At 37.0% G+C, this 20,428-nt stretch overlaps 1 pseudogene; it reads right to left on the bottom strand.

Annotated features, from left to right (window-relative positions):
• Positions 1–8,693: 8,693 nt before the first annotated feature.
• LOC131153817 (8-hydroxygeraniol dehydrogenase-like) lies at positions 8,694–16,637 on the bottom strand (annotated as a pseudogene).
• Between the last annotated feature and the right edge of the window lie 3,791 nt (positions 16,638–20,428).

Raw genomic sequence — 20,428 nt, 5'->3', positions numbered from 1 at the left:
TAGAACACAACGTCCTCATTGCGGACCCACATTTCCAAACCCAAGCGATGTGAATCTCATCACACTTCCGGCTGGGTGTTGGCTCTGATACCATTTGTAACACCCCAACTTGGGTCTTCCAGGGAGCACTGCATCTCTCCTCCTCCACCTGGACCAGACAACAGGGGGGCGGGCCTTATCAGACTAATGACTGGCCTCACAAATCAACATGTGTCCTTTTCAATGTGTTTTGTCCTCACTCACACACTTTCTGAGAAAATTTCCCAGGACGTCACCCATCCAAATATTGCTCCAAGCCAAGCACGCTTAACTGTGGAGTTCCTATAGGAAAGCTCCCGAAAAGAAAGGTGCACCTTGTTGACATGGGTAGTAACATCTAATCTTTTAAGTCTTTTCATCCATGGGTAATCACAAATATGTTGACCCAGCATCGGTTCGGTCGATCGGGAACTTTACTACAAGTAAGGTCGGTCGACCGAGTCTACACAATTTGTGCATTTCAGTCCTGTTTCAAGCATTCAATCACCCAAATCAAATAATTAATCATATGTATGCATGAGTGAGTGTCCTATGGTCATTTCTAAGCCTTTTTCAAGACACCAAAAAAATCCGGTGTCGATCGACCTTCCCTAAGGTCCATCTATGGTCATGAGCTTATCGATCCTACCATGCAGGTAAGACATTAATTATTATAAACCATATTCCTATTTAAATATTACAGACCCAAATAATAATGAAATACAATAAATATGATCTTCAAGGTCTTTAGGTCTTCACTTCATGTGCCATGTGCTTGCATCATATGATACGTTTGATTGGTCCTACACACAAACTCATCAATCCATTAAATACCAGAGTATTTGTCATAATCAAAATAGGGTATGACCCATAGGGTCAACAGTATTTACTTAAACTCCTTTCACAAGCTCTCAAAATTTAAGTCAAAACCTTTAGAGCTTCATCTTCATGAATTAAGTTAAATGGCTAACATGATTGGATTAGGTTTCAGCATATATGAAAATGCAAAGTTTCTAGAAACCTATGCACGATTCTTAAATTTTAATGCCATTTGAACTTTTGCCTCTCACACCGTGAAATTCATAAAAGAAAATAGGCATGTACTGGCTTATAATCCTAAAGAAGTATTATGTATGATTTTTTTTGGTCCGTTAAAGCCTATGCATTCAAAGCCAAGTTTTAATCATTGAGAATCTTAAATCTCTTCGCTGAAGATTTTGAAAAATAAGAAAGGGCATAAAATGAATCGAGTGCATAATTGAGGGGGAGCATCTATCTCTCATATCTATACATATTAAAATGCTCTCATATCCTTATATTGTTTATACCTTTATGCTTATCTGTGTATTGCATTGCAACACTATCCATGACCAAATGAATGGTTATGATCTCTTTGATGGATAGTTATGTCTTTTCCTAGCAAGAACTGCTATTGAACTATATTGAATATCTTGAGTTGATTATACTACTGGATTGCATGCTTGTGTTGAAAGTCTCTTGCATGGTGGATGCAGTTGATGTGTATTGCATGCTGGTAGTGGATAGAGGTTCTCGTGTGCCTTGAATTGAATCATATATTGCTTATTTGAACCTATCAAGTACAAGTTTTATGGAAAAATTTCCAAGATCATTTATGTTGTAATTAGTTACTATTCATTTGGGTCTGTAATAATAAGAAAGGTCTGTAATATTTAATGCATATCATGCATGTAAGAACTACAAAGCTCAAAGACCATAGAACAACTCTAGGCCCCTACACATCTCTTGAAAATCAAATGACCATAAAAAGACCTTAGGGAACACCCTTTTGTCGACCGACACTGAATTTTTTCAGTGTCCTCAAAACTAAAAAGGACCTGGAAATGACCCCCTCCATGGAAGCGTAGGTGAGAGCGGACCAGCCTAGTCTTCCTCCCGGAGACCGTCTGGTGCATCTCTCTCTCTCTTTCTTGAGCGCGCGGGTACTTTCCCTCTCTACAGTCGTCTTCGTGGAGGAGTGAGCTTCTTCCTTTATTTGGGTGGGGGTTTGGGATTCGAGCTTTCGTGTGGCGAGGCATCTCAGGGAAGCTCTTCAGAATGACTAGAATGCTCCTAAACTCGACGTCCATGGAGTTCAGAGGTCTGGCTTCGAGCTGGTGGGACGAGATCAACGACTCAGTCCATTGGCAGGACGGGATCTTCTACTCCCTCTGTGCTGCTTATGCCCTAGTTTCTTTTGTTGCTTTGGTAATCACTCTCTCTCTCCGAATTGAGTTCTTGATTTCTCTCTGCATTGCCCACCGTTTGGTTAGTGACTAAAGGGAGGGAAACAAAGAAGAATCTATTAATTTGAATTTATGACGTTATTGGCTGCTGAATTTTGCCATTAAGAAGAACAATACCCTGAACTTAACTTTGTGCGAAACATTGATGTTGAGGGCCGAAACGTAGAAGTTAAGATTTATGATGTGGGACCGTAGTCTCCATTTCCTCCAGTTTCTGTAATCAAATAGAAGATTAGTGCTTGTTATACTGCATTTTATGTATCTTTTAATTTACGTGTCTGGCTAGACCATTTATTGCGATTCATTTTATATGGTGGATGAATTTCCCTTTTTTTTGGGAGATTTCATATGGCAATTTATAATTAATTCGAGATATGGAAGAGCAGGCCACAGTTAATTTAATTTCTTGGGTTTGGAGTATTAACAGAATTTATTGTTGGGGGGGATTCTATTTTGCAGTTGACAAATGTTGAGTTTTCTTTCCTGCAGATTCAATTAGTGAGGATTGAACTGAGAGTTCCTGAATATGGTTGGACCACGCAGAAAGTTTTCCATCTCATGAACTTCATTGTAAATGGAGGTGACGTTATGAATCTTGGTGACATTGGTAGCTTGTTTGTTTTGGAAGTTTATCATTAGTTTATTTTCATACAGACAAGTGGGTTTTTTATTTATTTATTATTCTTTGAAAATATTGTGAGGTTTGAGATGGCATGACTACATATTAATTTATTATGGCGTGAATTCATTTTGTAAGAACAATAAATTAAATAATCATTCTTGATTGTCACAAGCATCAAGTCTTTCATTTTAAATTTTTTTTTATTTTTTTTGCCTATAGCTCTTTTTCGTTTCGTAGAACATTAATTATAATATTGAGCAAAAGGGCTGCCTTGCAAGAAATCCTAGCGCTACTCTTTCAAAATTGAAGTATTATTTGAATGGGGCAACTTTTGAAGTATTCATTTGATAAATATTTGGCAAGTATGACAAGTATCCTATATGAATGAGAAAGGAATAAAAAATAGAGGAAGGGAAGACTATTAGGACCACATGAAGGGGGAATTGAAATGAGAGATAAATAAATTATTAAATACAAATACAATGGGTTTGAAAATTTGGTAGTCAGAGTCATGAATTTCAATATTTTAGGTAAGAAGCTATCACCAGCACGCAAAAATAAAAATAAAAATAAAAATTTCTTTTTAATATTACTTTAAACTTTAACTACAAGTTTTGTTGTAATTAGTTACTATTCATTTGGGTCTGTAATAGTAACATAAGAAAGGTCTATAATATTTAATGCATATCATGCATATAGGAACTACAAAGCTCAAAGACCATAGAACGACTCTAGGTCCCTACACATCTCTTGAAAATCAAATGACCATAAAAAAACCTTAGGGAACACCCTTCTGTCGACCGACACTGAATTTTTTCGGTGTCCTCAAAACTAAAAAGGACCTAGAAATGACCCCCTCCATGGACACTCACTCATGCATTTATATGTTTGGTCATTTGATTAGGGTGTTTGCACAAATTGAAAAGAACCGAAATGTATGAAAATTACATGTTCGATCGACCGTACTCCCTTGTACAAAATGCCCCCGGTCAATAGGTTGACCACAGCCTGATTAACCGAACTCACTTAGTTAATTTGAACCCGATCGACCGAACTACCTAGGAGTCAACAAATTGACCGTCTGGTTAACCAAGCCCAGATTGCATGCCAACTCCCTGGTCGACCGAGTTCCCACGTGTGGAACTCAATGGTCTGGTTGACCGAACTAGTTAGTACAAAATGCTCCCGGTCGACCAAACTGCGCTAAATAGAAAAATCGCCCTTGGGACAGCATGCCCGGTCAACCGAACTTGTAGTTTAATTTATACCTGGTCGACCGAACTTGCACAGACTCGGTCAACCAAACTTCCTTCGGTCGACCAGTGCTCTCAGGTTGCCGCATTATTTTTATTGTGGTTAATATTTTTAAACGAGATTAATTGGGTTAAAATGATTTAAAATAGTATTACTAATAATACCCTACATGTCTTAACGGTTATAATTTTTTCTATCTCTATATATAGGCCTTCATTTGCAAAAATTAGTGAAAGATTAGCCAAAATAATTAGCAAAAATCCTCCCTATCTCAAAATCTCATTTTTCCCAAAATACTCTCAAATATTTATTCCCTTGATACATCTTGATATTGTGAGAGTTTATTGAATGTTTTTGTATTTATTAGATATTGTTAATACTCCCATTGTTCTTATTTGATTGATTGATTTTGGGGAGGTTTAGTTAAGTTTATCCCACAGATTTCAATATTATAAATCTTGTGTTGGGATAAACTAGCAAACTTAGGATATTTGCATTGTCATTGCAAGTGTCTCATAGCTTTGATTTTGTTGTGCAAAATATTTTCTACAAGCTAAAATATTTTTCAAACTACTCATGCATTTATTTCATTGAAGGAAATCTTTTGAGATTGTTTGAATACTTGATTAACATCTTTGAAACCCTGATTTTCTATTGAGATTTCATTTAACTTGTTTCAAAGATTAGTTTGCTTAAACACTCTTGTGCTTGACTGAGTATAATTATTATATTGAGTGTATATTGCATATATACACCACTAAACTTACAGTTCTTACATGTTTGGTGTGGATTTTTTATTACCTGTGCGTATTGGGTACATATCTGCTTTACATGAAGGTATAATCACTGTGCCAACTAGATTGAGAAAAATACTATCGTATTTCCATGGCTTGAGAGGGCGGTAATCCAGCTCGGTAAAGATTGTGTAATGGTTGGGGTCAGCCTTATGAATTTGACCTAGGGCCTTCTCCACCCCACAAGGAGAATTTGTAAAGGTTGAGGTCAGCCCTATGCTAATTGACCTGGTTATAATCGGTGTCGCTCCACCCGTTAAGTGAGCAATTAGTGGAATCCCTGGGCTTGTTGGAGGCAGTGACGTAGGCACAGTTGGCCGAACCCCGATAACATATCGTGTGTTTGTTTATATTTTCGCACTTTTTATTTACCGCACGTGTATGTTATACTGTGAATGATGCGCATGATTTAAATTCCGCATAATATACTTATCTGCGCATTTGGGTAGATAGACCTAGGTTGTGAATATACTGTTGCTAAACTAATTGAACCTAGGGGAGAAATTTTTAAATACCCAATTCACCCCCCGCCCTCTTGGGAATACACCAAAACCAACATCCTAAACCAAAACCAACGAGTCCTGGACTACTATCTTTTGGGATAGAATTTAGAGTTGTTTTTAGCTCCATTTCCAAAGGTTCTTTTACCAAATACTCATTTTCTTCATCCGATATCTCCCTAGAAATAAGCTAGCGCAAATCAGGTAATGCTCTAGTAGATGTTCAGAGAGAAAATATTGAAAATGTTTAACTGCACCTTCATGAATCTCCTTAGTTGACGCTAGAACCGTACCATCCTCTAAGACCATAGAATTAATCATTGAAGAATTCCGTTTTTGCTTAATAACCGCATGAAAAAACTTGAAATTTTGATCATCCTCCACCAACCATCGCTTCTTTGCAAGCTAAGAAACACGACTTTCCTCCCCTCTGTCCCAATAAACCAGTTCACATTTTGTAACCAAGAACTCTATCTCCACCTCATGATTATATCCCCTTTGTAACTGCTCCTCCAGGCCTATCATTCGATTCTCAAAATCCTTGATAGTAAGGTCCAACCGGTCAAATACCTCTACATTCCACTTCTTTAAAGCAACTTTAGCATTTTTAAGCTTAGAAACCAACTTACACATGCTTGAAACTTGAACTAGTTCCATCCAAATATGACACTTAAAGGAAAGGAAATTTTCATGGGCACTCCACATATGTTGATACTTGAAAGGAGGTGGCCCATATCTTTTCAAATGATTTGAGAAATGTATTAGCATAGGATTGTGATTTGACGCCTTCCTCACCAAGTATTCCAGCCTAGCTAGTGTATAGTTTGAAAACGATTAATGAACGGCACATTCACAAGAGTCTGGTCAAGCTTCGCCCATCTTCTAGTCGAACCAACTTGGCCATCAAACCAAGACATACACCCACCATGGAACTTTAAATCAACAACACCAAAATTGTTCAAACAATTATTAAACTCCTCCATATCAGCCAAAGGTCTAGGCTGCCCCCCAATTCGTTCCCCGTCCCCCTGAATAATGTTAAAGTCTCCCACAATAAGCCAATGATTCAACCCTACTTGTAAAGCTTCCAAATCTGTCCGAAGACACCTATGCTCAGATAATATATATGTACTAGAAGATGGTAAACACAAAGTTATCCTAACTAAACAGTCAAGGTTTAAGACTTGGGATTTCAACTTTTCGTCTCATCCGATAATATCTTGATATTTCAATGAAAAAAAGGTAGAGAGACGGACCCATTATCCCGAGTATGATTGATCATTTGACATTCACATAACATATTCATACCGAGATGAGTGTAATCTTGATTCATTATAAATTGGACAAGTAAGAAAATTTCTAATTGAATTATGAAAATTTCTAATTGAATTCCTTACTTTGATTATGATAGGCACGTGATGTGAGGACTCAAAGAGAAGAGCATATGTGTAGTCCTCCCTTTTCTCTACTCTATTATATAGATCCGTGATGTCACAAACTTTTTTATGTTTTTATGAAACCATTCAAAATAATAATGTAAGATATTGGTGTGAAGAGGAGAAGAGGATTTAATTTTCTCAACTCTCCCTCCTCTTACACCTTTGCCTCCTATTCTTTCTCTTCTATTTCTTCTTATATTGTGTGCAAGGCGCCCATAAGTTTTTATAAATTTTCTTTATTTTTTTAAATTTTCATAGGTCTCATTTGAAATTCAAAAATTTTAAGATCTAATTTGAAACTTACAAAATACGAAAGAAAGAAAAGAAAAGGAAAGAAAAATATAAAGTAATTCAATTTCTAGTGTTTAGTTATCAATGAAAGTAAAAAAGAAAATAAAAGTATATATCAAATCAATCAACAAAATTTTGATTTTATATACAATTAAGTTTAATTTTTTAAAATTTTCAATCATATTAAAATGAAAATTTACTCTTAGTGGTATTTGACCGAGAGAGAAAAATATAATAGGAAATGAGTTTTCTTCTCATTTTTATTTCCTTTCCTTTTCCCCATCAAAATTCTTGATCCAAACAGGCCCAAAGGAAAGAAAAGAAAAATATTAAAAAATCCACATTTTCATGTTTGGTTATAAAGAAAAGTGAGAAAGAAAAAATAAAATAAACCAAATTAATTCACAAAAATTTGATTTTATACATTATTAAAATTTGATTTTCCTAATTTTTTATCATAATAACAAAATCTTTTATTTTTCACAATATTCAATATAGGAGAAAAATATAATGGAAAATGGGTTCCCTCCTTATTTTCCGTATCTTTCCTTTCCTCTAGCAAAATCTTTGATCTAAATAGGGACCATAACCCCTTGTTTGGAACTCGGAAAATACTAAGGAAAGGAAAAGAAAATATGACGGAATATGTTTTTTCCTATTTAATTATTAAAGAAAGTAAGAATGAAATTTAAAAATATTCTAAACCAATAAATAAAAATTTAATTTTGCGCATCACTAACATTTGATTTTTCTTCATTTTTAACCATATTTGAATTCTTTTTTGTTTTAAATAGCATTTGGTGTGGAGAGAAAATAGAGTGGAAAATAAATTCTCTCTTTATGTTCCTTTTCTTTTCTTTTCCTAACTAATTATTCTTGATTCAACGGATCCTAAATATTATCAAAAAAATATATATATATGTATTCTGAATTTAGTATATTTTTTATTTTTTCTATAACTTTCCTTAAAACCAAACATAAAAATATACATTTCTCTATATTTCTATTTCCTTGTCCTAATATTTTCCAAATTCCAAATAGACCGTTGGATCAAAGATTTTACTTAGAGATAAAAAAATTAAAAAATAAAGGGGGGTGAGAATAAAGGGGAAATTCACTTTTTGTTGTATTGAGTTTCATTCAAATCCAGGCAAATCCATTGCTTGAAATTCATGCTCCTAAATCACTAACTTAAAAATAAAAAAGTTCTTCTAATATGATTAAAAACTAAAAAATAAAATAAAATAAAATAAATGATAATGATGTGTAAATTAAATATTTATTTATTAAACCAGTATATTTTTTATTTTCTTTACTGTCATTCCAATGATGATATTGTGATTCCAAGGACTAGGCATGTTGTCATTCAAACAATGTGTTCAAGAATCTGCATGACCAATTTCATGCTATAAGTCAATCATTGATTTGTTTTGGTGAGATCTCAAGCCTCTGCCTTTTGCCTTTGTGTTTTCAGATACAACATTTAAGTCTAAACTTGCTCAATGTTGAAGTTATCAAAATTTGTAATCACTTTATTAAATTATTCATTCAAAAATGCAACACCACAATGTTCATTTCATTCCAATAATACATAAGATTTTTTTATAAACGCAAGATGACACAGAAAGAAAGAAAAGTTCATGGAACACAATCCATTATTTTCTAGGAATTAAGTCGAGGTAACTGTGCTTAGTTAATTAGGTAGCAGTCATTGTATTCCCAATGTCGATAACAAAACGATATTTGACATCAGCTTTCTCAAGACGTTCCATGGCAGTATTAACGTATCTCATTGGAATAACCTCAATATCTGCTGTTATATTGTGTGTTGCTGCGAAATCAATCATCTCTTGCGTCTCCTTCATTCCCCCAATCATACTACCACCCACCACCTTTCTCCCTGCCATTCCACAATTCATACATGTTAGCGAATCAATAGGGTTATAATTTGAGCTTTTATATGCTCTGCTGATGGTGCACAAGAAAAAAGGAAAATAGCAAAAGACAAACAAAAGCCACCACAATATGGGTGACTTCTTAAGCAACATCATAACCTTATAAAAAAGATTTTCATATTATCTCCATTATGATTTCCATTTGATCTATAATGGCGTCTTGTGTTGACGCCAAACAAAACATATCTTATATATATATATATATATATATAATTTGTCACTTACCCGAAAGCAAAGGAAAGATCGGAAGCTCTAGCGGTCTGTCTGGAGCGCCAACCATGACAAGGGTTCCATTGGACTTCAATAGGCCAAGAAGGGGTAGGAGAGGGTGAACGGCAGATACCGTATCAATGATGCCATCCAATGTGCCCATTGCAGACTATCCACCACAAATAAATTATTTATAAATAATTCCTATATGCACTCATGTAACTTAACGTGTTGATGTTTAAGGCCACTTACATTCATTTGGTCGGGGTCACGGCTAACCAGAAACGAGTCAGCACCGAGATGTTCAATGGCTTCCTCCTTTTTGTGGGGCGAAGTGCTAACCACAGTCACATGAAGTCCAAAGGCCTTAGCAAACTTAATAGCTACATGCCCTAAACCACCAAGACCAACCACACCAAAATGCGTACCTGTTGCGTGTAATTTCAGCTGATTGCTAATTCTATTTTCAGATTTTATTTAATTCCAAACCAACCACAATAAACACCTAAACATAAACCCGTTTATTTTGATGCGTGTAAGTGTGCTAAGTCTGATCAAGAAAAATATATGTTCACCAATCAATATTCAGCAAAGCATAAACATGTCAATCACACAGTCACAATCCACAAGAATGCATTTACGTCGTTCGGCCCAAAAGTTGGCCTACATCCACGGCAGAAACTCACCTCTAGAGATACTATATTAAATCCGGTGGGAATAAATATACATACACAGATTTACCCCTTCTTGGCTTTCCAATTTCTTTTAGAAATCATCCCAAGAATAATCCAAGAAATCCCCTCTTCGCTCCTGCGAAGAACCCTAGATTTCTCCTTATATTCCTTCCTAAATTTCCCTACAAGAAATTCCTCCCAAGAAACTAGATCTGTGCATTACCTCCTTTACCTGCTCGCGAACCTCCGCTGGAGGTTGGAGATACCCAGCGCCGCACCTCCTCCTGCCGGTTCCTTCTCACGTGCGGCCTCACTCTCCCGCCTGACTGCTGAAGCCTCTCGGTTCTGCAGGTGCTCTCTCGGCTGGGAGGTCTCCTGCTGCTTGGAAGAGCTGACGGCTGGCTTTCGAAGAAGACGGAGCGGCGTCTCTCTCTCGGTTCTGGAGCTGCAAACACAAGAGGAAGAAAACCTCTTCTGCCCCTTCTGTGTCTCAAGCTGCGAAAACAGAAACTGAAGCCCTCCTTTTCAGCCTCTCCTGTATTTTATTATATTTACAATAATAAATGGCAATTACATCCATGCCCCCATAAATAATAAAAAAACACAGCAGTAGCCATTGGATCTAAAACGAAATGAACGGCTGGATTTGTTTCAAGCCTTGACACTCCAACAATTCTCCACCTTGGCAAGCTTGTAACCCTTGCACCTCTTTAGAATCTCCTATGGCGGTTCCTGCAAAAACAGACACTAGAAACTTCCAAGGTTAACCAAGTTTGAACAATGTTCAAACTTGGATTTAGGTACTGCTTTAGTCATCATATCCGAAGGATTATCTTCCATTGGAATTTTTCTTACTTCTATTTCTCCACTAGAAATAATATCTCTCACAAAATGCAGCCTAACATCTATATGTTTGGACCTATCATGATAAACATGATTCCTAGCCAAATGAATAGTGCTTTGATTGTCACAATAAATTGTAACGGCTCCACTATACATTCCTAACTCTAGGCATAGGCTTTTTATCCATATAGCCTCCTTAAAGGCTTCAGTCATGGCAATATATTCAGCCTCCGTGGTAGAAAAGGCTACCACTGACTGCATGTGAGATTTCCAACTAATAGCACTACCTAAAAAACAAAAGACCGTACCAGACAAAGATTTCCTAGTATCTAGATTTCCAGCATAGTCAGAATCTACATATCCTTTTAACCCTATTTTACAATGTATATCCTTTTTACCAAATATTAATCCTTGCTGTTTTGTTCCAGACAAGTATTGAAAAATTTGTTTCAAAGCATGCCAATGTGATTTTCTAGGTTTGCTCATAAATCTACTCACTTGACTTACAGCATAAGATAGATCAGGTCTAGAACATACCATAGCATACATTACACTACCAACCATACTAGCATAAGGTATTCTATTCATAAATAGTGACTCATCTTCAGTTTCAGGAGACTGTTTGCTAGACAACTTAACATGCTGTGCAATAGGAATAGAAGTAGATTTAACATGACTCATTCCAAATCTTTTTAACACTTTTGAAATATAAGACTTTTGGGACAAATAGAGAAGCTTTTTATTCCTTTCTCTAGTTATTTCCATACCAAGTATTCTTTTAACAGGTCCTAAGTCTTTCATTTCAAATTCAGATTTGAGCATGCACTTAACTTGAGTTAACATATCCATGTCTTGACAAGTAACCAACATGTCATCAACATATAATAACAAATATTTATGACATTTATCACATGGTTTAAAATAAACACAACCATCATAATTGCTTCTATAGAAATCATTTTGAAGCATGTAAGAATCAAATCGTTTATACCATTGTCTAGGTGATTGTTTCAACCCATATAAAGATTTCTTTAATAAACATACATGATTTTTATTCACTTCCGTATCAAAGCCCTCAGGAGGTTGCATATAAATTATTTCTTCCAAAGTACCATGCAAGAAAGCAGTTTTAACATCAAGTTGTTCCAAATGCAAGTCATGTACAGCAACAAAGGATAATAGAAATTCTAATAGAACTATGCCTCACAACAGGGGAAAATATTTCATTATAGTCTACCCCTTCCCTTTGTGTAAATCCCTTAGCCACTAACCTAGCTTTATACCTAGGTGGTTCAACTCTAGGGATTCCCTCTTTCCTCTTAAAGATCCACTTGGATCCTATGAGTTTTTGTTTTTCTGGTTTAGGTACTGTCACCCATGTCTCATTCTTGTTTAGAGACTCCATTTCTTCTTGCATTGCAAGAATCCATTTTTCAGCCTCTTTACTATCTATGGCCTCTCTAAAAGTCCTAGGCTCCACCTCAATTTCTGTTTCAGTAACAGAAAGAGCAAACGCTGTCATATCAGCTTCCTCATACCTTTGAGGAGATCTTATGACCCTCCTCTCCCTATCCCGTGCTAGAAGGTAAGTTTTACTTAATTCAGAGGTTTCCGTTTCTGAGTTTTGCTCCTCAAAAACTGTAGCATTTGTTTCTAAATGGCTATGTGAAGTGGAGGGTTGCTCCACCTCAAGTTGCAGGTCACTGGTATCAAAGTGTCTAACACTTTCATATGAATTTTCTGGTTTTCCCCCCATTGTAGTTTCATTAAAAACTACATCCCTGCTAATAATACATTTTTGTTTTCCAGGTTCAACAACCCAGAGCTTATAGCCTTTAACCCCCTCTGGGTATCCCACAAAAATACATTTAATAGCCCTAGGCTCTAATTTATTAGTTCTAATGTGGGCATAGGTTATGCACCCAAAAACTTTTAAACCCTGATAATCAGCAGGCTTACCTGACCAAATTTCTTGAGGGGTTTTATAATGTAAGGCTATGGAAGGACACCTATTAATAAGGTATACAGCAGTGGTCACCGCCTCTGCCCAAAAGGTCTTGGACAGACCTGAAGTGGCTAACATGCATCTTACCCTTTCCAAAATAGTCATATTCATCCTTTCAGCTAATCCATTATGTTGGGGAGTATCCCTAACAGTCCTATGTCTAGTTATGCCCTCAGCTTTACAAAATTTAGAAAATTCATTCGACAAGTACTCTAATCCATTGTCTGTTCTCAGTGTTTTAACTTTTCTGCCAACTTGATTTTCTACTAAGGTTTTCCATTCTTTAAACTTTTCAAAAGTATCACTTTTATGTTTTAGAATATAAACTCATACTTTCCTAGAAAAGTCATCTACAATTGATAGAAAATACCTAGAACCACAATGAGAACTAACCGTAGCAGGCCCCTACAAGTCTGAATGTATGTAATCAAGAGTCTGTTTCGTGGTGTGAGTGGACTTCTTAAAACTAACCCTAGTAGACTTTCCCAAGACACACTCCTCACAGAATGACAATTCCTCAAGTTTCCTATCTCTAAGGAGCCCCTATTTCTCCAGCTCCTTTAGGCCCAGTTGGCTAACATGTCCTAGCCTCCTATGCCACAAGGATACCTGATTTTCTACCCTGTGATTGATAGGTGAAGCTTCACCAATCACTGTATTTCCTACCAAGGTGTACAGCCCATTCTTTAGCACCCCTTTCATCACTACTAGTGAACCTCTACAAACTCTTAGGCTACCTCCTTCAGACGTAAACGTGTACCCTGTCTTATCTAAGCTACCAAGAGAAATCAAATTTCTCTTCAGCTCAGGTATGTACCTCACATCTCTTAACACTCTTTCCATCCCATCATGCATTAGAAGTCTCACAATCCCAATACCCTGTATTTTACATGACTTATTGTTTCCTAGGATAACAAGACCTCCTTCTAAGCATGTAAATGACTCAAACCAGTTTTTCAATGGACACATGTGGAAGGTACATCCTAAGTCTAGTATCCATTCTTTTCCCGAATCTCTATCCGAGACATTCAACACTTCCGTACTATCATACCCATCTAAAACTACAGCTGCCTTACCCTTTGATTCAGAGGTGGTGACATTTGCACCATTTTTCCTCTCAGGGCAGTCCCTCCTAAAACGTCCTTCCTTGTGACATGCAAAACATTTTAGTGCCTTACTCTTAGACTTTGATCTAGATCTCTTTTCTTTTCCTTTCTTGTTCATCTTTTCAGACCTACCTCTCACATTTAACCCTTACCCTGACCCTGATTTAGACTCAAACTTAGTGTGCAATTCCCTAGAGTGCAAAACGGCTTGCACATCTTCTAAAGTCAGCCTCTCTCTCCCATACATCATAGTTTCTTTAATATGGTCATTTGTGGAATCAAGAGAACTCAATAAAAGAATTGCCTGGTCTTCTTCATCTATACTAATATCAATATTAGCAAGATCCAAAAGAATTTTATTAAATTCATCTAAATGTTCATCAATCGATGTTCCAGGGGTCATTCTAAAGGTGTAGAGTCTAGTCTTCTTATGGAGTCTATTTGCTAGGGATTTTGTCATGTACAAACTCTCTAGTTTTGACCACACTCCAGCTGTCGTATCCTCATTGGCAACTTCCCTAAGCACTTTGTCTCCTAAGGACAAGAAAATGGCACTATGTGCCTTTTGAAGAATTTCGGGCTTCATTTTGTCGATGGAGGGAAAATCTTGTTTCCCCTCTTGTGAAGTGGATGCTCCCTTCTTTTCTCCAAGAAGAGCCTCCTCAAGCCCCTGCTGTACCAAGATGGCACACATCTTAATCCTCCACAAACCAAAGTCATTCTTTCCGGTGAATTTTTCTATTTCAAACCTAGCAGTCCCCATCACATAGCCAGGCTCTGATACCACTCATTGAAGCCTCTCGGTTCTGCAGGTGCTCTCTCGGCTGGGAGGTCTCCTGCTGCTAAGTCTGATGCGTGTAAGTGTGCTAAGTCTGATTAAGAAAAATATATGTTCACCAATCAATATTCAGCAAAGCATAGACATGTCAATCACACAGTCACAATCCACAAGAATGCATTTACGTCGTTCGGCCCAAAAGTTGGCCTACATCCACGGCAGAAACTCACCTCTAGAGATACTATATTAAATCCGGTGGGAATAAATATACATACACAGATTTACCCCTTCTTGGCTTTCCAATTTCTTTTAGAAATCAGCCCAAGAATAATCCAAGAAATCCCTTCTTCGCTCCTGCGAAGAACCCTAGATTTCTCCTTATAATCCTTCCTAAATTTCCCTACAAGAAATTCCTCCCAAGAAACTAGATCTGTGCATTACCTCCTTTACCTACTCGCGAACCTCCGCTGGAGGTTGGAGATACCCAGCGCCGCACCTCCTCCTGCCGGTTCGTTCTCGCGTGCGGCCTCACTCTCCCGCCCGACTGCTGAAGCCTCTCGGTTCTGCAGGTGCTCTCTCGGCTGGGAGGTCTCCTGCTGCTAGGAAGAACTCACGGCTGGCTGTGGAAGAAGACAGAGCGGCATCTCTCTCTCGGTTCTGGAGCTGCAAACACAAGAGGAAGAAAACCTCTTCTGCCCCTTCCGTGTCTCAAGCTGCGAAAACAGAAACTGAAGCCCTCCTTTTCAGCCTCTCCTGTATTTTATTATATTTACAATAGTAAACGGCAATTACATCCATGCCCCCATAAATAATAAAAAAACACAGCAGTAGCCATTGGATCTAAAACGAAATGAACCGCTGGATTTGTTTCAAGCCTTGACACTCCAACAATACCGGGCTAATCGAGACCATAGTACTTTAAGGGGCTAAACACCGTGATCCCGGCAAATAACAGAGGAGCGCCACCATCAAGAGGCATGTTTTCTGGAATCCCAACTACGAAGTGCTCATCAACCACCATAATGTCAGAATAGCCACCGTATGTGGTCGTTCCGTCGCGATCAATACTACCATAGGTTAGTATCATTTTGGGACAATAGTTCTCAAGATCATTCTTGCAGTTATCACAAGAGTGGCATGCTCCAACCATGCACCCCACACCTACTTTATCTCCGACGTTGAATTTTTGTACCTGCGTTCCTACCCCTGTCACAATTCCCACGATCTCGTGCCTGTGGTGTTCGAAAATTTAGTAATTCGAGGCATCAAACTAATTATTCTGATGATTGAAAGTTTGAAACTTGTGTATGTGCATAATTATTTTATGTGAAGTGCTTAATTGAAAAGAGAGCTCTGAAAACAGAATCAAATAGGAATAGGGATATTGTGCGAGTACCCAGGAACAAGAGGATATTTAGATGCCCCCCATTCATTCCTCGCAGAGTGAAGATCAGAGTGACAAATCCCACAGTACAGCACCTTGAATGCAATGTCCTTCTCCCCTGTTGTCCTGCACCAAATTACGAATGCAGATTATTGAAAATCCAGAGGCATTGGATCATGGAAGAACAACTTAATTAACTGGGAGAAATCTAAAATCGTAATTAAGATGCTAATGGAGCGTTGGTATTATGGTTCTGATCATGCAAACCAGACCGAATTCTACCTAAAAGAAAGAAAGAACGAAAGAAAGTAAAAACAGGGGAGATCAGAATTTTGCCTTCTAGAGAAGTTGAAGGGAGAGAGAACTCCGGATGTGTCTCTGGCTGCCCATCCAAAGGCCTTTCGCGGCTGCTCTTGTTCTGCTGATTTCGCCATTAGTATTCTTCCTTTCTTCAATTAGTCTTTTTAGAGACGGAGAGTGATGATGGTAATACTAGCTGCGAACTGGTTATAGCGGAAGTTAAGATTGTGCGTATATATTATATATAGATGGAAGAGTGGTGGAGAGTTACGTACCGGCTGAGCTCAAAGCGTAAGCAGTGGGACGTCAGCGGGCGGAATAACGAAGCATACGGGAACTCCTCCTCCCGTACGCTAGTCGAAATAAAACATTAGAAATTGGGTTAGTAAGAAAATTTGTAATTGGGTTACCTAGTTTTACTATCATAGTTCATAGGCACGTGATGTGAGGACTCAAAAGAGAAGAGCATATGTGAGTCCTCCTTTTCCTCTGCTGTAATACTTAGATTCATAATACTTAGATACGTCATCCGTGATGTCATGTTCGATCATGAAGAGAGACTCGCTCAATAAGGAGTCCTAGATTGACTCAAACCCTATTAGGAAAGTTGAAATTCGCACCATCTGGTAAGGTGTGCATAATTTGGCTCAAATCGGGAATTGAATTGAGGTGTTTTCATCTCGTAAGGAGAATTAGTTGTGGCTTAATCCCGTAATTTAACTTAGGAAGTCTCTGTCCCGTAAGGAAAGTCTAAGTGGCATCGTTTTGTCCGGTTAAAGTGAGCACTTAGTGAGTCCTTGAGCTACTGACTTAAGGCGGAGATGTAGGCAGGATTCGTCGAACCCTGATAACAAATATTGTGTCTCCTCTTTATTTTCTGCACTTTGATTTTTATGCATGTATGCTTAATTATTTTTTATGTTAATTGTTTTATATACATGCTTTGATTATCAGTTGAACTGGTGACTGTTTAGAAAGACCTTAGGTTGCGAAATACTATTTGTAATTTGAAATTCAACTTAGGAAGTTTCTAAATACCCAATTCACCTCCCCCCTCTTGAGAATATATCTGTAGTGATCCTCAAAATAAAAATAAAAATAAATAAATAAATAAATAAAATTTAAAAATTAATTAAAAGAAAAAATTTAAAATTTTAATTTTAATTTAATTAATTTTTAATTTTAAATAATTATTATTAATTAAAGAATATAATATTATAATAATAAAATATTATAATAAAATATTATATATATATATATATATATATATATATATATATATATATAAAACCTTCACAAAGGAATTACCTTACCTAAGAAGCAAATACAGAAGCAGAGCAACGTAGCTTCGTCTCCTTCGTTTCCTCTCTCCCACTCTCCTCAATCTTGTCTTCGATATTTGGGCGATAGGAAATTTAGAAAAACCGTTGGACTCTGTTCGCCGCCACTGACACTTCTACTGGAGCAGATCTGTCGTGAGAGCGGCGTAAGCATATCTCTTGGGGTAAGGTCAATTCTCAAACTTAACTCAATTTCTCTTAAACTATAAGCCCAATTAATGAACGAAAATTTTCAGGAGGTTTGTGGGGAGATTCTCTACAATCTAGCCGAAGCGGGTTTTCAAATTGGAGCTTCGAGGTACCAATCTTAAATCGAAGGTAAGTTTAATAATTTAGGTTTTATTAGGCTATTTAGGGTATTGAGAGCCTAGGAGAATTTTAGGAAAAATTACTCTTGGGATTGTGATGAGTAATATAGTGAAGTTTAAATTTTAGTGTTTCAATGATTTGGAATGTCATGGGGCATACGCCGAGGTGTTAGCGGGTTTTTTTTTCAGGAATCAGGTAAATGGATTAAGTTAAGTTAGTAATTTTATTTAATTTGAACCAATTAAACTAATATACTAATTTATTTATTTAAGAATTTGAAGGTTATCTTGAAAACCAATCGTTCGAAATGGATTTTACAAACTTAGGATATATGGTATGGTATTTTGAATAGAAACGAAAAGTGGAAAGTTTGGTTGTTTGTATGGTTATGTTTAAATGTTAAAATCGTGTGGCACTCGGAGACCTGGAGGAAAATGAAGATCCTGAAGATCATTTATATTGTAATTAGTTACTATTCATTTGGGTCTGTAATAGAAACATAAGAAACGTCTGTAATATTTAATGCATATCATGCATGTTGGAACTACAAAACTCAAAGACCATAGAACGACTCTAGGTCCCTACACATCTCTTGAAAATCAAATGACCATAAAAAGACCTTAGGGAAAACCCTTCGGTTGACCGACGCCATATTTTTTCGGTTCCTTTAAAACTAAAAAGGACCTAGAAATAACCCTAGGACACTCACTCATGCATTTATATGTTTGGTCATTTGATTAGGGTGTTTGCACAAATTGAAAAGAATTGAAATGTATGAAAATTACATGTTCGGTCGACCGTACTCCCATATAAAAAATGCCCTCGTTCGACCGAACAAGGACCGGGTCAATAGGTTGACTATAGCCCGATCGACCAAACTCACTTAGTTCATTTGAACCCGGTCAACTGAACTACCTAGGAGTCAACAAATTGACCATCTAGTCGACCAAGCCTAGATTGCATGCCAACGCCCTGATCGACCGAGTCCCCCCGTGCATAACTCAACGGACTGGTCGACTGAACTATTTAGTTCAAAAAGCTCTCGGTCAACCAAATCGTGCTAAATAGAAAAATCGCCCTTGGGACAGTATGTCTTGTCGACCGAACTTGTAGTTTAATTTATGTCCAGTCGATCGAACTTGCACAGACTCGGTCAACCAAACTTCCTTCGGTCGACTTGTGCTTTCAGGTTGCCCCATTTTTTTTACCGTGGTTAATATTTTTAAACGAGATTATTGGGTTAAAATGATTTAAAACAATATTAATAATACCCTACATGTCCTAACGGTTATAATTTTTCCTATCTTTATATATAGGCCTTCATTTGCAAAAATTAGTGTAAGACTAGCCAAAATAATTAGCAAAAATCCTCTCTATCTCAAAATCACATTTTTCCCAAAATACTCTGAAATATTTATTCCCTTGATACATCTTGATATTGTGAGAGTTTATTGAATGTTTTTGTGTTTATTAGATATTGCTAATACTCCCATTGTTCTTATTTGATTGATTGATTTTTGGGGGAGTTTAGTTAAGTTTATCCCACAGATTTCAATATTATAAATCTTGTGCTGAGATAAACTAGCAAGCATAGGATATATGCATTGTCATTGCAAGTGTCTCATAGCTTTGATTTTGTTGTGCAAAATATTTTCTACAAGCTAAAATATTTTTCAAACTACTTATGTACTTATTTCATTGAAGGAAATCTTTTGAGATAGTTTGAATACTTGATTAACATCTTTGAAACCCTGATTTTCTATTGAGATTTCATTTAGCATGTTTCAAAGATTAGCTTGCTTGAACACTCTTGTGCTTGACTGAGTATAATTATTATATTGAGTATAGATTGCACATATACACCACTGAACTTACAGTTCTTACATGTTTGGTGTGGATTGATTATTACCTATGCATATTGGGTACATATCTGCTTTACATGAAAGTATAATCACTGTACCAACTTGATTGAGAAAAATACTGTCGTATTTCCAAGCATGGCCTGAGGGGGCTGTAATCCAGCCCGATAAGGATTGTGTAAAGGTTGGGGTCAACCCTGTGAATTTGACCTAGGGCCTTCTCCACCCCACAAGGAGAATTTGTAAAGGTTGAGGTCAGCCCTGTGCTAATTGACCTGGTTGTAATCGGTGTTGCTCCACCCGTTAAGCGAGCTATTAGTGGAATCCTCGGGCTTGTGAGTTAAAGGCGGAGACGTAGGCACAGTTGGCCGAACCCCGACAACATATCGTGTGTGTGTTTATATTTCCGCACTTTATATTTACCGCACATGTATGTTATAGTGTGAATGATGTGCATGATTTAAATTCCGCATATTATACTTA

This window comes from Malania oleifera, chromosome 1 (assembly GCF_029873635.1).
Source record: "Malania oleifera isolate guangnan ecotype guangnan chromosome 1, ASM2987363v1, whole genome shotgun sequence".
Lineage (NCBI taxonomy): Eukaryota > Viridiplantae > Streptophyta > Magnoliopsida > Santalales > Ximeniaceae > Malania > Malania oleifera.
Note: the sequence above shows the minus strand (reverse complement) of the source record. Positions and strands in the feature narration are given on the sequence as shown.